Raw genomic sequence first — 21414 nt, forward strand, 5'->3', positions numbered from 1 at the left:
AAAGATTAAATGGCTTGGTCTGTACAATGGTTTGAGTAGTGTCTGGCCCAGAGTGTGTACTTAGTAAATGTTAGTCACCGTATTAACCTTTAAGGCCAGCCATGGCTGGGTGATCCATGGGGAAACAGTGAGGTTGGGGGATACTGGAGAGCAGAGCAGACTACATTCCCTACTCTAATCTCTCCAAAGGCAGCTCCATGTTACTCTCTTCATGGACAAATTCCTTGGCTCTCTAAAATAAAAGTCCCTGGAGGAATACTGCATACATAGTCCGTGTGGTGTGTGACACACACTGCAATCTTCCTTCCCAGTTGCACCTGTTCTGGGGAAGGAGAGAAAAGCCATGTTCTTTGAACCCTCCAGAAGGGGTAACCAAAGGCTCTGCTTGATGCCTCCACCACGACCTGGAGCCAGCTTGGACCTCAGGGCTCTACTGCTGCCGTATGTATAATTAGCCATGGATTCTCTTCCCCTACTAATAAATTGTTTCTGTAGTTTCTTAATCAGGCAAATGTCACAGGAACTAGAACTTCCGAGGCCTGAGATCACAGAGCTGAGTCTGCAGAAGGCTGAGGTACATACACCCCAAATGCCTTCTTCTCCTGTCTCCTGTGTACACGGCTCCCCATCTAGCCACTGAGCAAGAAAGGGGTACCCAGGAAGAACTCCTTCTATCTGTTAGGAACACTCTCTTTATTTCCAATAGGGCATTTCCTCTCCTCTGGGCTCTGTGGCATCCTCTTTCCTCACACATCTCACATTTCACTGAAATCATCTACGGTTTTCTCCACTGGACTGTGACCGTGTAGAAAGACAGCATATTTTATCTTCATGCTAGCATGGTGTCAACATTAGTGGACACCCAAATAGTTATGAAATACAAAACTTCTGAGCAAATGAGGCTGGCAAATCATCTCTTAGAACCCTGAGTCTTAAATGCATTCTCACGGCTAATTCATGCTCAGATACTCTAATCCACCCCTCAGCGTTCTCAGAGGTGATTTGATTTGCTTCAAAGTTGCCTTCAGATTCCTTAGCTTTCAAGCAATTACACAAATGCTAAATTGAACATTTTTTTTATTTTTAAATGTCAGCAATAATAAACCAAGCCCATGTTTGCTTTTTAAATGTAATGAAAGTAAAATTAGACTACCAGATCAATTTTACAGATTATTTTTTATATCTTGGGATTTAAGCAGACTAACAAAAACCATGGTCCCCAGAAAGCTTAAGTGTTCAAAAGCACTAGCTTAATAAGTTTTTCTTATATCTATTTAGCATCTCAATAAACCTTATCAACCTTCTTTCATTCCACTGGCAATTTTCTGACCTCCAAACTGAAGACTGGAGCCCTGAATTCTGCTCATGGGTGAGTAATCACAACAAGCCCATAGCAGAACCTATCCCCAAACTACAAATACATCATCTTCAGCATTGTAAATCAAAGCCTCAAAAAGCATCATTTAGCCTGCAGCTAAAATTGCTTGTTTATCAGATGGTGCCTGGTTTAACGTGAAGCAGTCCCTTGTAAATCTCTGGGACCTTTTACAGCATATACTTAAGCAAGCACATTGGCTCCTGGGAGGCTTTCTGGGAGCTTTAATGACTGTGGGCTGCTAAAAGATCCAGGCCTTGGTTTAGCTAAAGTGGCCATGGGTACAGTTTGGCTCCATTTTGTAAACTCACAAAGATAAGGCGTCTGCAGTCTCCAAAGGGAAATCGAGCATTTGTTTCTCGGGGAATCTTTATATCCAAAGTGTTAATGTTCTTGTGGCTTTGGATATTTTGACCTTTCGTCTGCTAACTTTTGATTTACTGAGGAAGAGAGTTCTTCCCCTTAGCTTTATGGCCACTCGGGAAAGACAATGAAATGCATGTGACTCTGCAAACTCACATAGGAAGATCTGAGCACCGCACAGATACCAGACAATGGCAGCGTGTTCCAGTTCCTCCAGGTGTCCCCCCCACCACCACCACAGGCAGCGCTGTGACCTCTCTGCGGTTACAGTTAAGGCTTCTTCGCTGGGGCAGGTAATACTTTAGAGTTCACCTCAGACTCTTCTAGAGGCTTGCTCACCTCAGCATTCTCCTCCTCAGAAAGAAAACAGTTGATAAATTCTGGCCATGTAGCCAGAGGTAGCAAAGGGAGATTGTCTACCAAATTCCCACTGGTTTAAAGACTTAACTGCTAAAATCATGAATAGCGTATTGACTAAGCATACCACCAAGGGCCCAGGCAGCCCACCAAGTGTTCTTCTGATAGACAGTAGAAGAGCTGGGTGCAGTTCACTAATCAAAGACATCTTTTGCACATTCTTTCTTATATACCTTCTTTGTGATACAAGTTAATTAAAGTACTCTTCAAACCCCTCACCTGACATGAGAGTAGATCCCTGGAGAAGTAAGCAGAAGCAAAGCACAGTTCGGGGGTTCTTCCCTTGTTTTCAGGCAATAAGAAATTGTTTCCATGTTCATTTTATAGTGATCCTGTCTGAGTTTTGAAACACGGCCTTTTATCCCTGACACCGCTCCCTTTTGCAAAGATATTATGCTTTTGCCTTTGCCTCCATTCGGGGCTCAGCATTTTGTCTGAGGGCCTTAACTGTTGGTGGCTGCCAGTGTTTCGCCACTCTCTAAGCAAGCACACTGCTGTGGGGAAGCTCTTCTCCACTTGGCATCGTTTGGAGGAAGGCCATTAAAGCTGGGGACTCCTGAGGATAAGTATACAATACTTGTCATAAAAGCTAAAAATATGTGCACCTGTTGCAGCCTGCTGAAGTCACAAGCTGGCACAGCACTTGGGGAATAAAGCGGAGTGACTCATATACTTCCTGCAAATAGACTTTAGACATTTCTTCCTCCAAACCCAGCTCTGAGAGGCACTTGGTAAAACCTAGGCAAATTAGAAGGCAGATGATGCCGCTGAGTCCTTGAATGGTTTTTTGTTTCTGTTTTTGTTTTTGTTTTTTAAGGGAGAGGGCTCTCTTCCTTTGTGTAGCTAGTAACCACGCTTTTAGACACCTTTCTTGTAGTCCCCCAAATCATAAGGGGATCCTCTCAGGCTGTAGTGACATCACACAAGACGTAGTCCACTCATTAGTTGATGTAACAATTTCGCTGGTCTTAATGGAGTACATGGTTTTGTAAGAGCATCCGTCAGCCTTTGGTCACCACACCTCTTGTGGCTCACCACTGACGGGATTACAGTGCGTGGAAACTGGTCTGTTGTTTTCAAGCCTGTGGGCATAGTACATCATGGCAGGAGCTTGTTGGAAAAGGTTACTCTCTTCATGGAAGCCAGGGAGCCAAAAAAAAGGGGACAGGGAATTGGCCATAGTCCCAATATCTCCTTCAAGAACATGCCCTCCGCACCCCCACCCCCGTAGCTTAAATTCCGCCTCCTACAGCTTCACCCTCTGCCCAAAGTATCACCTGACAACCAAGCTTTTAACATGTGAGCCTTTGGGAGACATTCTCAGCCCAAACTTTAGCAGTAAAGGATCGTGTTCATCAATAAAAATAACAGAAGTATAAAGCTGCAGTGAGACAAGAGCTGCAGAGGAGGTGTCCAGAATACTTACGAACGTCTGAAAAGAAGAGGGAGTCTGCCTACTTCGAAAAGTCTGGAACAGCTCACCCACAAAGATGGCACCAGGACCAGAGGGATAAGGGGTAACTCTAGGCCAATGGTAACTCTCTAATGAAGACCAGCATGTTCTAAGGCCTGTAAAGAAGAGAATTCCGAGGAGGCCAGTCTAACCACATGGACGACTATAAGAGGAGCCTGGCGCAAGGTAAGCTTGGGCCTTACAGTCCTTCTCAGTTTATATTCAAGGAGTGTGTGCTCCTTTTCTGAGCCATGGGAGTCACTGAAGGGTTCTAAGTAGAAATTAACGCAAGCAAGGTTGCAGTTTGAAAAGGTTTCAGTAGTTTTCAGGTAGAAAAAGATTGGAGACCACTAGGAGTCATCTCTGTGAAGACATACATTAAAAGGGAGTTGTAAAATTCCAGGCAAAAGACAGTGAGAGGGGGGGTCACAGGTGGTGATGGTGGAGTTTCAGGGAAGGCAGACAGATTAGAGACATAGACAAAGGTAAAAATTAATAAAATTCCGTGATCTGATATTTAAGATGCAGAAAGAGATACGTGTCGGGCATCGCTCCTAAGCATCTTCTGTGTAACTGAATGACTAGAGGTGTCATTTAGTATCCTAGGACAGACTGAAAAAAGGACCAGGGTTGGGAACAGAAAAGAGTCTGAGATATGGTAGGTTGCAGATGGATCCAAAACATCTAGGGACATCAGGTAGGCAGCTTGATATAATAGCCTGGAGCTCCAGAGGTCTCGGAGCTAGAGACTTAACAGAGACACATGGAGCTGGGCACTGAAACCACGTGTATTTTGGTGTTTTCTGTCATTGTCATAACAAGCGAACACAAGCATGGCAGCTTAAACAACAAAACATTATTCCCTCACACTTCCTTAGGCTTGAAGTTCAAACTCAAGAGTGTTTTGCAGTCATCTCTTCCCAAAGACTCTGAAAAGACTGTTTCCCAATATGTCTGCCTTCTCTTGGCATCCTGTCATTCTAGACATTGCAGGCTCATAACCAACCCCCCCCCCACCCCGCCAATCTGCCTGTGTCCTCTTTCTCTGTGTGTCTCTCCCTTTCGCTTGTCTCTTATAAGACCCTTGCCATTATTTTCGGGATCCTCTCATACAATCCAGAATGACCTCATGTTCTATTTAGAACATCTGCAAACACTCTTCTGCCAAACAAGGTCACATTCATAGGTCCTGAAGACTGGAATGTAGACACATGTTTTGGGGAGTTACCTTTCCAAGACACTATAGCATGCATTTGTTATATGAATGAGATCCAAAGGAGAGAAACTAACTTGAATTTGTGCCTAGAGAAACTCCAGTGCTTATTCAGTTTGCTGTGTAGGAAACCATTATGTGACAACCATATCCATTGACTGAAAATTCCTTGGGAGGCTGAGATAATTATCAATTAAAACCAAATTCCCCCATAACTCATCATTCTCCTACTGTTGTTGCTTGTTCCTATTGTTCCTTGCTTTTATACACTCTCCTTCAATCCATTTTCTCAAGTTTTTCTGTCCAGTACACTTAGCACCTAATTAGCACTCTTGGGACTGGGGCAATGGCCTAGTGGTTAGGACTGCTTGTTGCTTTTCCTCAGTTCGGTTCCCAAAACCCATGCTGGGTGGCTCACAGCTTCCTGTAACTCAAGTTTCCGAAGACCTGATGCCCTCCATGGGCACCTGCACACACACACACACACACACACACACACACACACACACACACACACACACTTAAATAAATAAATAAAAATTTAACACACTCATTAATTACTCTCTAGAACATTCTAGTATATATATATATATATATATATATCTAATATCTATCTAATATCTCTATGTATTAGTCAGTATGCTTTGTTTCTATCTCTCTCATATTTCCCCTCAGAACATTCAATACAGCCCTGAGCACATGATATATCTAATGGGTACCTATTGATAATACGGTATTTGCTTTCTATTATTAATTTTCCAGTGTTTCTAGCAAGCTCTGAACTTAGTAGCCTGAAACAACAATAATTTATTTTCTCACATAAACTAGCTTAGAAGCTAGGTTGCTAGCTAGGTCACTAGCATGAATGTATGGGCAAAGCTGTTCCCCTTCCTGAAGGCTCTAGGGAAATTCCTTTTCTACCTTGTCAAGTCCCCTTGCACTCCCTGCCCCATGGCTCCATTCTTCCAGCTTCAAAGCCAACAACAGTGAGTCCTACTCACATCTCTTTTCTCTGACCTTCTCTTCTTCCTCTTCCATTCACAATCTGTGATGAAGTTAGACCTACAGATGATCCAGGCAAACTTCTTGTATTAGTTACTGTGGTGAGGAATGCAGGGAAACCTGTGATAGGCACCTGTCCTTCACGGGCTCAGAAAATTCCACACATAGCCCTTTGACAGCATGTGGGAAACCACTCAGACAGCTTGTCCCCCTCCACTTAAGGAAGGCTCCCCCTTTGACTTTGTATCCCTACTTTCTGTTCTAAGGGGAGAACTAGAAGAAGTTCTGAGTCGAACATTAGTTCTTAAAGATTGTAACTTAAGCTGTGCTTACGTTGAGCAACATCAATCAACTTAATGAATTACGACTGAAAAACCTGGGCCTTTCCATTCTAAAAACCCATGCTGTCTTAATAATACTGCTTTCACATGGTTATAATATGGCACCGGATTCAAGTCTTATCATTTATTATGTTAACTACAATGCCTACTTCTGCTACTGTGTTTGACTCCATTCATTTGGAACTCATAAGACATACACAAGTAAAGATGTTTTCTTGGACACCTACTCTGTGCCTAGAATTATCTTTCTTCAGAATAATAAATATATGGCCTCTTCTGGTTGAGCTAAGCCTGGGAGACGAGGCTACTCCACAGTGAAGTTCTGAAGTACATGAAACGTGAACACTGTAGAAAGTGCTGGATGGGAGGGAACAATCATTTGTGTCATTGGTGTGACAGTGCCTCCACAAAGTGACCACATGTCATTTAGGTAAATAAAAATTTGTTTATGAATGAATAATACAGAGGATCCTGGAGAGAGCAAGGAGGCATTTTCTTGATCAGGTAGGGTTCCTTCATTGTTCTCCATGATGGAGACAAGAAGGGCATATCATGATACTTCTCTATATTCATTCCTAAATCAGAGCAATCTATGATAAAGTGGACCCAGAACTCAACAGCTGAAGGAAAGTTCTGCTGGGAAGACTTTGAACATGCTACTAAAATGGGTAGAATTTTTGAAAGCGTGTGTACAAAGTAGTGCTATGATTCTTAAACATACATACAGATACATATTGTCCTGGTTGGGGTTTTTTGTCAACTTGATATGAGGTAAATTTATCTGGGAAGAGGGAACCTCAATTGAAAAAACAAACAAACAACAATAACAACAACAACAAAACTCCATCCAAATTGCCTATAGGCAGGCTGGCAGGGCATTTTTGGGCCCAGACCACTGTGAGTTGGCGCCACCACTGGGCAGGTGGCCTTGAGGTGTATAAGACAGCAGGGTAAGCAAACCATAGGGAGCAAGCCAGTAACCAGCACTCCTCCATGGCTTCTCCTTCGTTCCTACCTCTAGGTTCTTGCTTTGAGATGCTCCTCTGATTTCCTTTGATGTTGGACTGTGATGTGAAAATGTAAGTCAAATAAACCAAACAAAGCAATTCCCCAAATTGTGTTTTGGCCATGGTGTTTTATCATGGCAAGAGAAACCCTAACATACTGTGCTGGATAGTTTTATGTCAACTTGACACAAGCTAGTGTTATCTAAAGGAGAGAACCTCAACTGAGAACGTTCCTCCATAACAACTGGCTGGAGGGTATTTTCCTATTTGGTGATCAATGGGGGAGGGCCCAGTCCATGGTAGGTGGGGCCATCCCTGGGCTGGGGGTCCTGGGTTCTATAAGAAAGCAGGCTGAGAAAGATATGGAGGTAAACCAGTAAGCATCACTCCTCTATGGCCTCTGCATCTGCTCCCGCCTCCAGGCTCCTGTACTGTTTGGGTTCCTGTCCTGACTTCCTTTGTTGATGAACAGGGATATGGAAGTGTAAGCCAAATAAACCCTTTACTCCCCAACTTCCTTTCTTGGTCATGGTGCTTCATCATACCTGACTAAGATACACACACACACACACACACACACACACACATTTAGATTAGCATAAGAAGAGAGCTTGAATGCAAAAAATACACATGCAGACAAAGACTCTAGAATCCACTGAATCCTTGTGACACCAGCATCTAAAGCAACTTTCCTGCCCTTGGGTGCATCAATAGGTGTGTGCACACATGCGTGGACGGTGCACACACACAGGGAGTGGCTAGAGACATATGCACCCGTATCAGAAAAGCACAGTCGGAATGTTTTCCAGCTGTGCCATGCCCAGGGACTGCCAGAGGAAGGGGTGGTGTAGGCATGGAGGTTATTAGCACCCAGGGCTATCGGGAGAACAGGTAGCTAGTTCCAAGGCAGAAGGACAGAACTGGTAGAAAAACTGGTAATGGTGCTGAGGGGCAACAATGGTTACTGTTCTGTCTCTGAAGCTTTCCTGAATCAACACATTTTCTCCTCTCTGGTGCTTTTGGCTTTGTAAAATCCCCAATGGTAAGATACTCTGTTTTGAAGCCCAATAGATCACCCCGCTTGAGGACAGCTAAGGGAGTGGAGGGCTCTCATGGCTGCCTCCATTGAATGGAGTTTATGAGTCATTACTGGCTCACAAAAGAATCACCCATCTGTGCAGACTGGGTAAAAAGAGGCTCACTGAAGAGAGCTGATATGGGCTGATGCCTTGTCATGGGGCTTTCTGTGCAAGCTGAGCTGAAGGCCAGAGTCATCAACTCTGCCTTAGCTTTCCAGCGCTGAGGTTATTCCACAATGTTCTAAAGCAGGTTGAGGCAGGTTGGCGGTGCCAATGTTTGAATCCTCTCTAAAAGCCATCTATCCATGGCTTCTGTGCCAATGGCACCACACATTGTATGATAATCCTGTTGGCCAGGATTTTCAACCCACTTCCAAAACAGTTTGATGATCACAGCATAATTTGTCAGGCCCACTGTCGGGATTACAATACCTATTGTACATAGAGACATTGTAGAGATGTCTAAGTCAGCAACAATATACCTAATATTCAACTGTAAACATACTTGGTGCCAGAAATTGGGCTAAGTGCTTTTATTTACTCAAATTCAATTAATTCTCAGAGTAATTCCAAAAAATGGTTTCTGTGTGATTATTATTCCCATTTCACAGAACAACAACAAAAAAATAATTACCCACTCTTATCCAAAGTCATCCCTCTTATCTAAAGTTACCCAGTTAGTAGAAAAAAGAGAGGGATTTGTACTCCAGAGTTCACACACTAACTGTGATGGTTAATATTTGATGTTAACTTGACAGGATCTACAATCGCCCCAGAGAAAAGCCTTTGGACTTGCCTATGAGATATTATCCAGATTAAGTTAACTGAAGTGAGCAGGTGCACCCTAAAGGTGGTACCACTCAATGAGCTGCAGGATCCCAAACTGAATCAAAAGGAAAAAAATGCTTTGGCAATCATCCATCTCTATTTCTGACTGTGGATGGTAATGTGAGTGACCAGCCACCTTGACCTCCTGTTGTTATGACTTTACTATTAGGATGGACTGTCGCCTTGATCTGTGGGCCGAAATAAACCCTTGCTCCTTTAAGTTGCCTTTGTCAAGGTATTCTATCACAGAAATGAGAAAGTAACTGATACACACACTCTGTCATAATTAGGTTTCTATTGCTGTGATAAACACCAATGACCAAAAGCAACTCGGGGGATAAAGGATTTATTTCATCTCACACTTCCAGGTAACAGTCCATCACTGAAGGAAGATGAACTTAAGCCAGGGATCTGGAGGCAGGAACTGAAGAAGAACTATGGAGGAGTGCTGCTTACTGACTTGCCCACTTATGGTTTGCTCAGCCCGCTTATATATCTTATATCCCAAGCTCACCTGCCTAGGGGTGGCACTGCCCACAGTGGACTGGGCTCTCCCCTATCAATCTGCAATCATAAAATGCCCTCACATACTTGCCTACAGTCCAATATGATGGAGATAGCTCTTCAGTTGAGAATCTCTCTTCTCAATATGTCTAGGTTTGTGTCAAGTTGACAAAGTAGCCAGTGTACTCTGTGACATTGGTAGAAGGAGTACCAGCTCATAGCTTTCTCACCAGCCACTGAGTGAGTTTGTACAGGGTGTGGGGAGGGGTGCAGGGTCACATGGCTCCTGAACACAGGACTCTATTCTATCTGGATTGAATATCTATGGTATCTATCTGAATACCATATCTATGGTATGCTATACAAAGAATGCTACTCAAAAGCAACAGACAGAGCAAACTGGATTTGGAGTTCAACAAGTTGGACTTGAGACCCAGCAGCACAGCCTTGTGAGTTTTGAAAAAACTTAAATCTGGCTCAATCTAGTCTTGTCCCATATTAAAAGCAAGGTTAACTGTTAAGAAAAATGTTGTCTGTGCGTTTCTGATTCATTAACACATAGCTCAGCCCCATCTTGGTCTGGACACACTGTCATCCAGAATGCCTTCTAAAAGCATTCTCAAAGCCTTTGTGTGTTGTCTTTCTTCAAGTCATGCCAGGAATAAATGGAACTAAGTCATCTTGAAATTTTAAACTTAGAAACCAAAATGTCTGAAGAGGCCAGGAGGACACTGTGAGCTGTAGATGGGACCCATCCAAAGCTGTAAGCGTGAGCGTGCTCAGAGGCTTAGTCTAGGGATGAACCTTGTCACAGTTCAAAGTTCGGGGGTACCATGCAGTGCTCACTGCCATCTACACTGTGTTCAGGGAACTGTAGTATGTCTGAGGCTATCTATCTGCTCAGGACACAAGCCCATGTCAGTTGATGCAAGAAACTGAGCAGCCTGAGGAAGGCTTTGGGGTCCCAGAAAACCAAAGCAACATCAAATCTGAGTGCTCTGTGACTAGAGAAGCTCTGTTGAGCTCTCTGTGGGAGGCTGAAGTTATATTTTATCCAGCCTCTGAGCCAGACAGTTCTGAGTATTTCCACTGCTCCAGAGGCAAAGCCCTCCTGACAGTCAAATTCAATCTGTAAGGAGAGAAAAAACATTAGAGAGAGTGCATGTTCATGTGAGAGCAAGTGAATATGTGTGTGTGTGTGTGTGTGTGTGTGTGTGTGTGTGTGTGTGTGCATGTGCACACACGCGCTCATATGCACATGCGTGTGTATACCAGGAGTTGGCTTCAGCTGTTGATCCTCACACACCATCTGCTTTGTTTTTTTGAGACAGGCTCTCCCTGGGAAGTGAGGTCTTCCAAGTTCATTAAGCTGGCTGGTCAACAAGAGCCAAAGGTCCACCTGTCCCTGCTACCCTGGTGCTAGGGTTACAAGTGGCCGCTAACATGGCTGTTTTTTATGGGAATGCGGGGGGTTGATCTCAGGTTCTCAAACTTTTCGTGGCTGACACTTACCAAATAAGCTATCTCCTCAGCCTCTGACCCAGAGTTTTTTAATGAGAAGGAATACGGTTATGTATGTATTTTATAAGCAATTAACAATTTAGGGAGTGGTGAGGGCAGAGGCATTCAATGCCCTAACAGCTTCCTAAGCACATAGTGTTAATCAAACAATATCAGCCATGGAGAGGGAAGGAAGGAGCAGAGGTACCATGGAAGGGGCTAATTTTATTGCTGATTATTGTTGTTTTCGTTTTTTCAGACAAAGTCTTAGCTATGTAGCACAAGTTAGTTTCAAAACTCACTACACAGCTGAGGCTGGCCTCAAACTCATGATCCTCCTGCCTCAGCCTCCAGAGTCCTAGGATTACAGGAAGGAGCCACCATTATCACACTGATCTGAATTTTTAACCAAAAAATTTAAAAGGCTTGAAATCTCTAAATTCTTTTAAAAGGTCTATTTCTCTTAAAGTTCTTTTTTTAAGGCCTATTTTTCTACTAGAAAGAAAATCAAGCCACTTTTTATCAGGGACCACTGAGAAAAAATTCACCCACCGTATTCATCTTTCCTCTGCATGGGCAGGGATCCGGATGTTAACGGTGGTCTCCAGCTCGGGCCTTGAACATTAACTACTCTTTGGGCCTGTCTCCTTCAGAATCACTGTGTAATGAAAACAGGCCAGTGCTGTGCCCACCTGCAATAAAAACAGACAGGGAACACCAACCCACACTCCAAGCTCCTGAGATCGATTTCCTTCTGACTCTCCAGATTTTAAAAAGCACAATTTCTCCCTCTAAGAACTGTTTAAGAAATGTTGGGGTAAAAATGTTCAGGCTAGGTGGGGTAGAGCACACATCTATAATCAGGGTACTCTGGGGGCTGAGGAAGCAGCACAGAGAGTTCAAGACCAGCCTAGGTTACATAGCAAAACCCGACTTCAAAAAAGCAGGGGCAGAAGAGAGGGAGGGGGTCACCTTTTTGTGTTCTAAGTGAGAAGTGCAATTTCATGTGGCAAAGACTTTGGGGATACTGCCTAAGAAGGTCATGAACAAAGAAACCATGGCCTACAGCCAGGGTGACATGATTTTGAGCAAATTATATCATCTTTCATCTCTTATAGCTAATTATCTATTTCTATATATATTAGCAACTTTTCTTTTTCTTTCTTTTTTCCCCCTCAGGACAGAGTTCCTCTGAGTAGCCCTGGCTGTCCTAGATCTCTCTCTGTAGACCAGACTGGCCTCAAACTCAGAGATCCAGATCCACCTGCCTCTGCCTCCTGAGTGCTGGGATTAAAGGTGTGTGCCACCACTGCCCAGTTATTAGTTACTTTTCAATTACTGTAACAAACTGCTATGACAAAGACAACTTAAAAAGGAGTTTAATTGGGCTATGGTTTCAGAGGGTTGGTGTCCATAATGGCAAAGGCATTGTGGCAGGAACAGCTGAGAGCTCACATCTTGCTTGATCCAAAATTAGAAGGCAAAGAGGAAACTGGGGATAGGTCTAGTCTTTTGAAACCTCAAAGCCCACCCCAATGACACACATCCTCTAACAAAGTCACACCTCCTTTCCAACAACTGAGCCTATTCACATTCAAACCACCATACTGTGTAAAAAATCACTACAGATTTGGCAACCTGGAACCATACACACTTTTGGTCTCATAGTTTCTGTGGACAAGGAATCCAGTCTACCACAGCTGGGTCCTCTGCTCAGGTATTTCTCACAAGACTCAGTCAAGGGTCCAGCTACACCTAAGGTGTCACCTGAAGAATAAAGAGAGGAAGCCTTTCTTCCAAGGCTGTTATGCTGACTTGGTTCCTAAGTGATGGCTTTAAGCCTGTGTCACAGGTCTGTGATTGTAGAGGTCTTGCTGAGAATCACTTTGAGGGTGGTCATGGTTTAAGGTACATAAAATGTCTGCTTTATGGAAAGAATCATTATAATGGTTAACACAGAGACCTGCACAGCACAGTAATTTGTTACATAAGCTGACAAGGGAAAGAATTTGACCCCAAGACAGAAGCCACAGTCTTACACAGCACAGTCATAGACATGCCATGCCATCACTGTTGCTGTATTCCGTTGATTGTGAGCATGTCACTGAGCCAGCCTACAACCCAGGAGAGATATTACACAAGACATGATTAGCAAGAAATCGGGAATCTTAGGGCTATCTCAGGCTATGCCTTTCACATCTTGAATTGTATGGATATCTTAGATCTCCATTTCACAAGACTGTTTCAGGAATTAAGTGTGCTTATCTATACAAAGAGAGCAGAAAAGTGCCTGGCACACAGCAAGTTGGCAATAAATACCAACTACCATTACCATTCACTGTATCTTTCTTTTTCTTACCATTTTAATACTATATGGTATAAGCCAACCCCTCCTGGTTTTTCATTAATCCACAAAATAAACATTGTAGGGAAAGTACTAAAGTCAGGCGTGGCAGATCCAGCTGACTGGCATAGATGTTATCCATACTACAGTGCCCACATCACCCCGACATCCACCTGAAAACTCAGAAATGCCAATGAAAATGGAGGTGGAAGGCTTTCTGGTTAAAACAGTAGGGATGTAGTGCTTCATGATGGAAATCTAGATCTCAAATGCTGTGGCCATCCTCTCAAGAACAACTACTTACTTAATCTTTAAATGATGTGTCTACTTTTGTTTTCCAGTATTATCCTAATCAGAAGTTTATTAAAAAACAACCAGAGGGCCAGTGGGATGGCTTATCAGGTAAAGGCATTTGCCCCCAAGATGATGTGAGTTCAATCCCCAGAACTCATATGGTAGAAAGAGAGAAGAACCAGTTCCCACAAGTTGTCTCCTGATCTCCACATGTGTGCCCTCACACCCACCCACCCACACCCACTACTAAATAAACCTAAAAATCTATGAATATATTTTTTAAAAAGAACCTGTGGGTGCAGCCTTGCCTTGACCCACAGTACATTCAGGAGACATGAATTCCTAGTCTCACTCCTACTTGGAGTTGAGTGGTGGTTGTGGAATTGATCTGCCTTCTTTTAAGAAAGTCCACCGTATAAAAGTCCAAGTCTTGGATTTTGCCAAGTTTACACGGATAATAAGCGTATTTATTTCCACGAACAGCATTCACGGTCAGTCTCTCTCACACACTGTACTCCTTGAAGCATTTATGAGACTAGTGAGTGCATCAGTGACTTCAGGGCCAATAAGGAAAACCGAGTCAGGCATGCATACAAGTAATGATCAGATATTAAACAAAGAATGAAATAAAGAAACCCCAAAGTCCTCATAGAGGGAATTCTCTTTTTGTCTACAATAGATATAGGAAGTTTGGCCCATTTCATTTGCTTGTACAGACTATGAAACCCTGGAGCTAAATCAACCACGTTGTGGGCACTTTTGAAGCCCTGACATTTTGTCTGATGTCAGCCATAAGGCAAACCTAGCACGTGCTTGCTGAGTGACTAAATGTCGGATGCTCAACTGATAGGTTGTTAGACTGACTTATTGACCAGCAGAATGATGTTGTCTAAAAGGTCAAAAGTGCTGGTTTTTAAGTATGATCATTGTTCTCAAAATATACATGCATTTGTGAGCTGATCAATAAATACAGAGTTCAGCAAATAATGCTATAATGTATAGTCATCCATATGCAAAGAAGTGAACCTCGAGCTAGATCTCACACCTTGTACAGTCATTAACTCCAACAGTATCATAGACCTAAAGGTAAAATGGAAAACTACAAAACACCATAAAATTTTTATGGTGGGGTAGCTAAGGAACCCTTAGACATGTCAAACAAAACAAGACCCATAAAAGAAAAAAAATAGACTTCAAGATTTAAAAACCTTTGCTGGTTGAAAATTAAAAGGTAAATCACATGCTTGGCAAAGGACTTTGTATTCATTATTTTTATGTTGCTATGATAGAATACTCTGCAAAAGGCATCTTGGGGAAGAATGGGTTTATTTTTGTCTTACAGTTCCTACAGTTCCAGAAAGGTAGAGCTCATCACAGTGGGGAAGGCCTTAGCACTGGAACATGAGGTTGGCCAGGCAACCAGGAAGCCAAGGGATCATAACTGATTCACAGACAGGAAGCAGAGGGAGAGGGCAAGAAGTGAGGACAGACTATAAAAACCTAAAAGCCTGTGCCCCGTGATGTACTTCCTCCAGCAAAGGTCTACCTCTTGAAGGTCCCATAGTCTTCCCCAACGACCGCACCAACTAGGAACCAAGTGTTCAGACACGTGAACTTCTGGGCACCCTTCTCATCCAAACCACCACGGACTTGTCCCCAAAGTATGTAAAAGACTCCAAAACTTAACTATATGGAAACAAAACAGTTGAAAGTGGGCGAAAGGCTAGAGCGTTACTTTACCAAAGAAAGCATAAGTAAGTGCAGGTCAACATGGTCAGCCCATGGCATGCAAATTAAAGCCACGTTGAGAAACCTCTGCACATCTACTACAATGGCTGCGAGTAAGAACATACCATCAATACAGAGTGCTGGTAAAGACACAACCACTGGGGCTCCCGTCTGCTGCTGGCAGAGAAGCAAACGGTGCAAACCCTGGAAAACAGGCAGCTCCTCACAAACTCAAACGTGCACTTACTGTTTAGTCTAGCAGGCTAATCCTAAGGATGAGAAGGCAGTCGAGGCTTCCAGACTCACACTCCTGGCTATCAATTACTAGATGCATCATCTGTGAAAGGTCATTTTCCCTCTCTGAACCATCATGCTCCCATATATACGGTGCCCATTCCACCATGAGTTCATATTCTGATGACAACAGGGCTGAATTTTCCTTCACCTTGTATAGACCCCACCTCTGTAGTATTTACTTCCCCCCTCTCCTCATCTTTACAAGAGAAGGGATTCATACAAAAAGGTGTTTCACAATAGTTCCTCACACCCATATGGTAGGGTGTGACACTTTATAATAACTTCATAGCAAATCTATGCAAAAATAAAAGTTGTAAAGTCAGCCTGAGCAAAAAGAAGCAGTTCACAAGGAGGAACAAAGTAAGAATATAATACTTCTTGATAGAAACCACATAGGCCAGAACTTTGGTCTTCAAAGGGATGAGAAAAGAGAGCTGCAACCTACATTTCTAAAACTATCAAGGACATCTTCAAGCAGTAAGGTAAAATATAAAGACCTCAGACAAACCAAGTTTGTAGAATTTCTTACCAGCAGGTCTTTAAGATCCACAGAAATTCCTTTAATGTGGAATATTTTCAAAAACGATGCAAGATGGAAATTTGGATTTGAAAAGGCAACAAATAGACCTAGACCCTCTACATATACGTGGCAGTTATGTAGCTTAGTCTACTTGTGGAACCCCAACAGTGGGAGTAGGGTCTGTTCCTAACGCTTTGGTTGGCTTTTGAGACCTCATTCCTCATACTGGGTTGCCTTACCCAGCTTTAATACATAGGGAGGTTTTATTCTTACCACAACTTGATATGCCATGCTTTGTTGGTACCTGTGGGAGGCCTGCTCCTTCTGAACAGAAACAGAGGAGGAGTCAGAATGGGGGGTCAGAGGAGTGGGGGAGGGTATGTGAGGAGAGGAGGGATGGGAAACTTTGATCGAAATATAAAATAAATAAATTTAATTTTTTAAAAAAGCAACAAATATATGAAAATACATACAATGTATTTTTTTTAGTTTTTGATCTCTGTGAAAGATCATTGACTGTTCACAAGCAGGCAATGTAGTATGGCGTTTTGAATGTGTACAGCATCAAAGTCTGTAACAGCAAAAGCACAAAGGACAGGTAAGTGGAGCGCAGGAAGTAGTGGGGGGGAAACAGGTGGAGGGGGACCCACAGGAAGGGCCTGCAAATGGACTGTGAGGGGGAAACAAGTGGAGGGGGACCCGCAGGAAGGACCTGAGGATGGACTGTGGGGGGGGGGGGGACAGGTGGAGGAGGACCCGATGGGCTGTGATGGGGAAACAGGTGGAGGGGGACCCGCAGGAAGGACCTGTGGATGGGCTGTGATGGCTGAATGCAGGAACCTAGAATCCTAGAACCACCACCTCAAAAGTCAAATGATAGGGGGGATGGCAGACAACCTGCTCTGTCACCTTTTGCCTTATTCCTGCCAGGCAGGGTCTCTCACTGAACTCAGAGCTAAGCTAGTGTCCAGGAAGCCTCAGGGGTCTTCCTGTCTCTGCCCCTGACAGCACTGGGGTTACAGAAGTGTGGGGGCACATCGGGCTTTTCCATGGATGCTGGGACCCAAACTCAGGCTTGCAGAGCAAGCCTCCTCCTCACTGAACCGTCTCTCAAACTTTGTGGCTTTCTTTTCTGAAAAAGGAAGTCCTACTTAAGTCTTCTCAGGAAATGCACTTGCTGGGGTAGTCTGTCGGGGGTTTGCTCTTGTTGAAGTTCAACTCAGGACATTCTGGCATGAAGACAGCCTGAGTGCAGGACTCAGGCTTCCAAGCTGCTCCTAGAACATCCTGGAAAAGTTCCATGGGAGATGGGAGGCCTGAAACAATTTTTTACCAGATACTCAGCATAGTGTTTACGGAGGACTTGCTTTGCTGCGGATGCTGGGAAAACAAAAGGAGTATCTACTGCTCTTCTTGAGAGTCCCATGTAAATGTGTAGAAATAAACAGTCACTTAGCAACAAAATAAATGACCCAAATAGTCACAGAGAGTGATACGCATTGTACAGACACTAATGGATTAATGGAACCTAAATAAAAATTCACTTCGGCTGTATGCTCTCCTCCGGATGGCTCTTCAAGTTCAAGCTATTGCTATTTTCTGCTGTTGTCTTTTCCCCTACTTTCTGCAAGAAAACTAAACCTTTTTTTTTTTTTCAATGAGGGAACTCTATGTTTAGAGCTATCTCAAACTCTAAATTTTCTTTGTTGTGCTTCAATGGCTTTCAATAGTTTCAAACGAGGGCTGAAGACGTACTGTGTTTGGTATAGCGCTTGCCTAGAAGGCCCTGGGTTCCATTCCCAGCACGACCGAATTAGGTGTGGCGGTGCATGCCTCTGATTCCAGCACTTAGGAGGTGCAAGCAAGAGAAGCAGAAATTCAAGGCCATTCTTGGTAACATAGAGAATTCAAGGCCAGCCTGAGTTACATGGGTCCTTGCCTCGAAGACAAACAAGCAAACTTGTAAAGGCATTCTGAAACAGCCTGCTGTTTCTATTTCAACAGGAAGCCAGAGGAAGACATGAAGGAGTCCATGAGCTTCAAAATTAGGAAACCAAGGAGGAATGTCCCAGCTCCCTTGGGACACTTCTCTTCACTCTCAGTGCTGTGAGGGTCGGTCAGTAGGACAGGACAGCACACTGGTTGAGCTGAGCAGACACCTCACTGAGCTCTCTAATGGCCTCTGACTAGCACAGCAATGTTGCTTATATCTAAAGGGAATTACTCTGTAAAAGTTTTCTTCCAAATCACCCTTGAAGACACGATCTTATTTAACTAAATAGTGTTGATTAAAAGCTGGAGGTGAATGCTAAGCAAGTCGCTTTGTTTGCTAGTGGCGACAATTCTTTTTGCTGCCCTAGGATTCCATCTCTGTAAATTAATGCTCTTTTCCCTGTACCTCACTGATGACTAGCAAATTATGCAAATATTTTTCCTGTGAAAGATTAGATAATGGTCTCACTACTTCTTATAACCAGGCTCTGTAAATAACCACAAGTTACAGTTTGATTTAAAATATTGTCCCTTGGCTCTCTGAGCAGTGTTTCCCATTGTTCATATTATCTGGAAAAGTAGATGCCCAGGTTTATAGACACCTTCCAACCAACCGCCTATGTGTAAGGCTTTGACTAAGCAATGGGGATTAAGTTTTGATGGAGAAAGTCAAACCAGAACACAGTGTCCATTGCCCTCTTCAATAGGGCAGAGTATGGAGATACTTGTTTCATGCAGGTGTTCAGCAAAGAGGAACACCAGAATAGGAGAATTTTAATCAGTTACGTAGATGCGATGACCATAAAATGTGGATGTCAATCAGCCTCCTTCTCCAGCCATTCCTGTGAATGCATGGCATGTTCATGAAAAACAAGAATAAAGATGTGGCATAAAAGAAAAAGAAAATATTGTCCTTGACCCAGGTCACCTAGAAGTGCAAATGTGTTAACCTTTAGATCAACTCTGTGGAATCAAATTATATTCGTAAGCACAGGATTTTTCTAGAGTAACTAAGCAATTTTGGCAAAACCTTTAATAAGAAACTGATTTAGACCATTCTAGAAATCTCTTGTTTCAACAATCATCCTCTTTTTTACTCTCAGCACGAGTGCCTTCGAGATAGCACCATTTCATCCAGCATCATAAGTGAAAATTAACAGAAATTTGATTCACTAATTCACAAATACAGCTTCAAAGTCAGACTTCAGTGCGGCACAGCCATTTAAAAAGAAATCCAATGACTCAAAGTAGTTCACAATTAATCCACAAACTTGCTTGTCCTCTTTTACCCACAAGAGAGCATTTTTTAAAATGCAAATTGTTCAAATACTCTAATTGTTCCAAAAGCACGTCTGATTAGCAGTCTTGATACTTGTGTGCTTTCTTGTTCTGTTTCCCTGGATTTTGAATTTCCTAACGGTGTGAATCAAGAGACAGCACAAACCCTGGTCCCACCAGACCAATGCAACCTGAAGCTGTAAACGAGCGGTTCTCAGCTCCAGGCCATCCTGGCTCACTTGACCCCTGTCTTTCCAGCGCAAGGAAGCAGCTTGGCTGGCTCGGCAGTGAGGGAATGAAGTGCACCCATTGCTCACGATTATTAGCTGGAGTGGAATGAGCCTCCTACTTATTATGCAGATTAGCGGAGCTCTCGGTCCCAGCATATTGTGCAGATGCGGGCTAGCAGCTGCTCTTACAGATGGCGAGTACACAACTCCATTAGGCTGGATCTATTGTCTGCTCCTGGCTTGCATGGAGGCTGGGGGCCGACGCAGAGAAGAGAAATTGTTTCAGGACGAGATGTAAAGGCGCACACACACTCTGAAAAACCAGCACCCAGGAGACTCTTTACGCAGCAGGGCCGACAGCACTCAAATTAGAAATCTACCCTAAATAAGGACTTTCGTATGTCACAATTAAGCTTGTGTATTTTTTAAAGCAGATTAACCATTAAAATTGAGTAATATAATTCAAATTCTGCAATGCCACGCTATTAAATATTCAGATTAAAAACAAATCCTGAGAGATTCATTCAGAAATCTGCACAACATTCAGCTCCTCTGGGACCTTGTGTTTAGTTAGCTCCTTTACAAGGAGGCGAGTCTATCTTCCATAACATCAAAATGTGATGAGAAGCTGCATTAGGGGAGCTTGTCCTTTTAGCGTTATTATTTATACTAAGGAACATCAGAGCAATTGGTTCAAGTTAGAGTGAAAGCATGTGTAAAAAATCTCTTTGTGGGTGAATCATTTTTTTTAAAGTATTAGTAAATCAAATTGCTGCATAATTTTGAGTATCGGGTAAAATGATTTGATTGCAATTTGAAGACATTAAGTGATGTAAGAGACAGGTTTGGTTTGGTTTTCAGCCTAGGTTTGTCTAGTCTTCAAGTTCTGAAGAAACCAGAACTTTCAGAATGATGGGAGGAAACTGCCAGAATGCCAGGGGCATCATTTAAACTGCCTATCAAAAGATTTGGGTTGGAGGGAACTGCCACAGATAAAAAAATGGTGGCTCTCACCTACTGACCGGTCAGGGCAGACAGCAGAATGAAATAATTTTTAAAGCATATTTTAAAAGACATCTGCTGTAGAATCAGGTTCATCAGTGTAAGAGAAAAAGGTGAAAAACGTAAATGGATTAGTTTAGAATCATGTTTTCCAAACTTTATTTTTTTTGTATTTTTATACATTTGTATTTTAGACATTTTAATTAAAATATATTTACATCATTTTCCCCCTTCCCTTTCCTCCCTCCATCTCCTCCCAAGTCCTCTTCTTCCAATGCCTTCCGTGATCCCCCACTCTCAAATTGTTAGCCTTTTCTTCCTCAAATATTATTGGTATGTGTGTCCATGTATGTCTCTGTGTGTTTGAGTGTGTGTGTGTGCATACACAGATATATAAATAAAATCTGCTGAGACCATTTTTGTCAGTGGTGTGTACGGTTTCAGGGCTGACCACTTTGCATTGGACAACCAATCGGAGAGAGGCAGTAATCTGTTGCCTGTAGTACCTTGTCCAGGGCTGAGACCTGTGAGATGCCCCCCCCCCCTTATTGGTATTGTCCTTGTTCAGGTCTTATTTATGCAGCCATTTCTAAGAGACACTGTTTCCCAGCAGACTTCCTAGTACTCTGGCTCTTATACTCTTTCTG

Source organism: Peromyscus californicus, unplaced genomic scaffold, assembly GCF_007827085.1.
Source record: "Peromyscus californicus insignis strain IS unplaced genomic scaffold, ASM782708v3 Scaffold_7__1_contigs__length_154581171, whole genome shotgun sequence".
Classification (NCBI taxonomy): domain Eukaryota; kingdom Metazoa; phylum Chordata; class Mammalia; order Rodentia; family Cricetidae; genus Peromyscus; species Peromyscus californicus.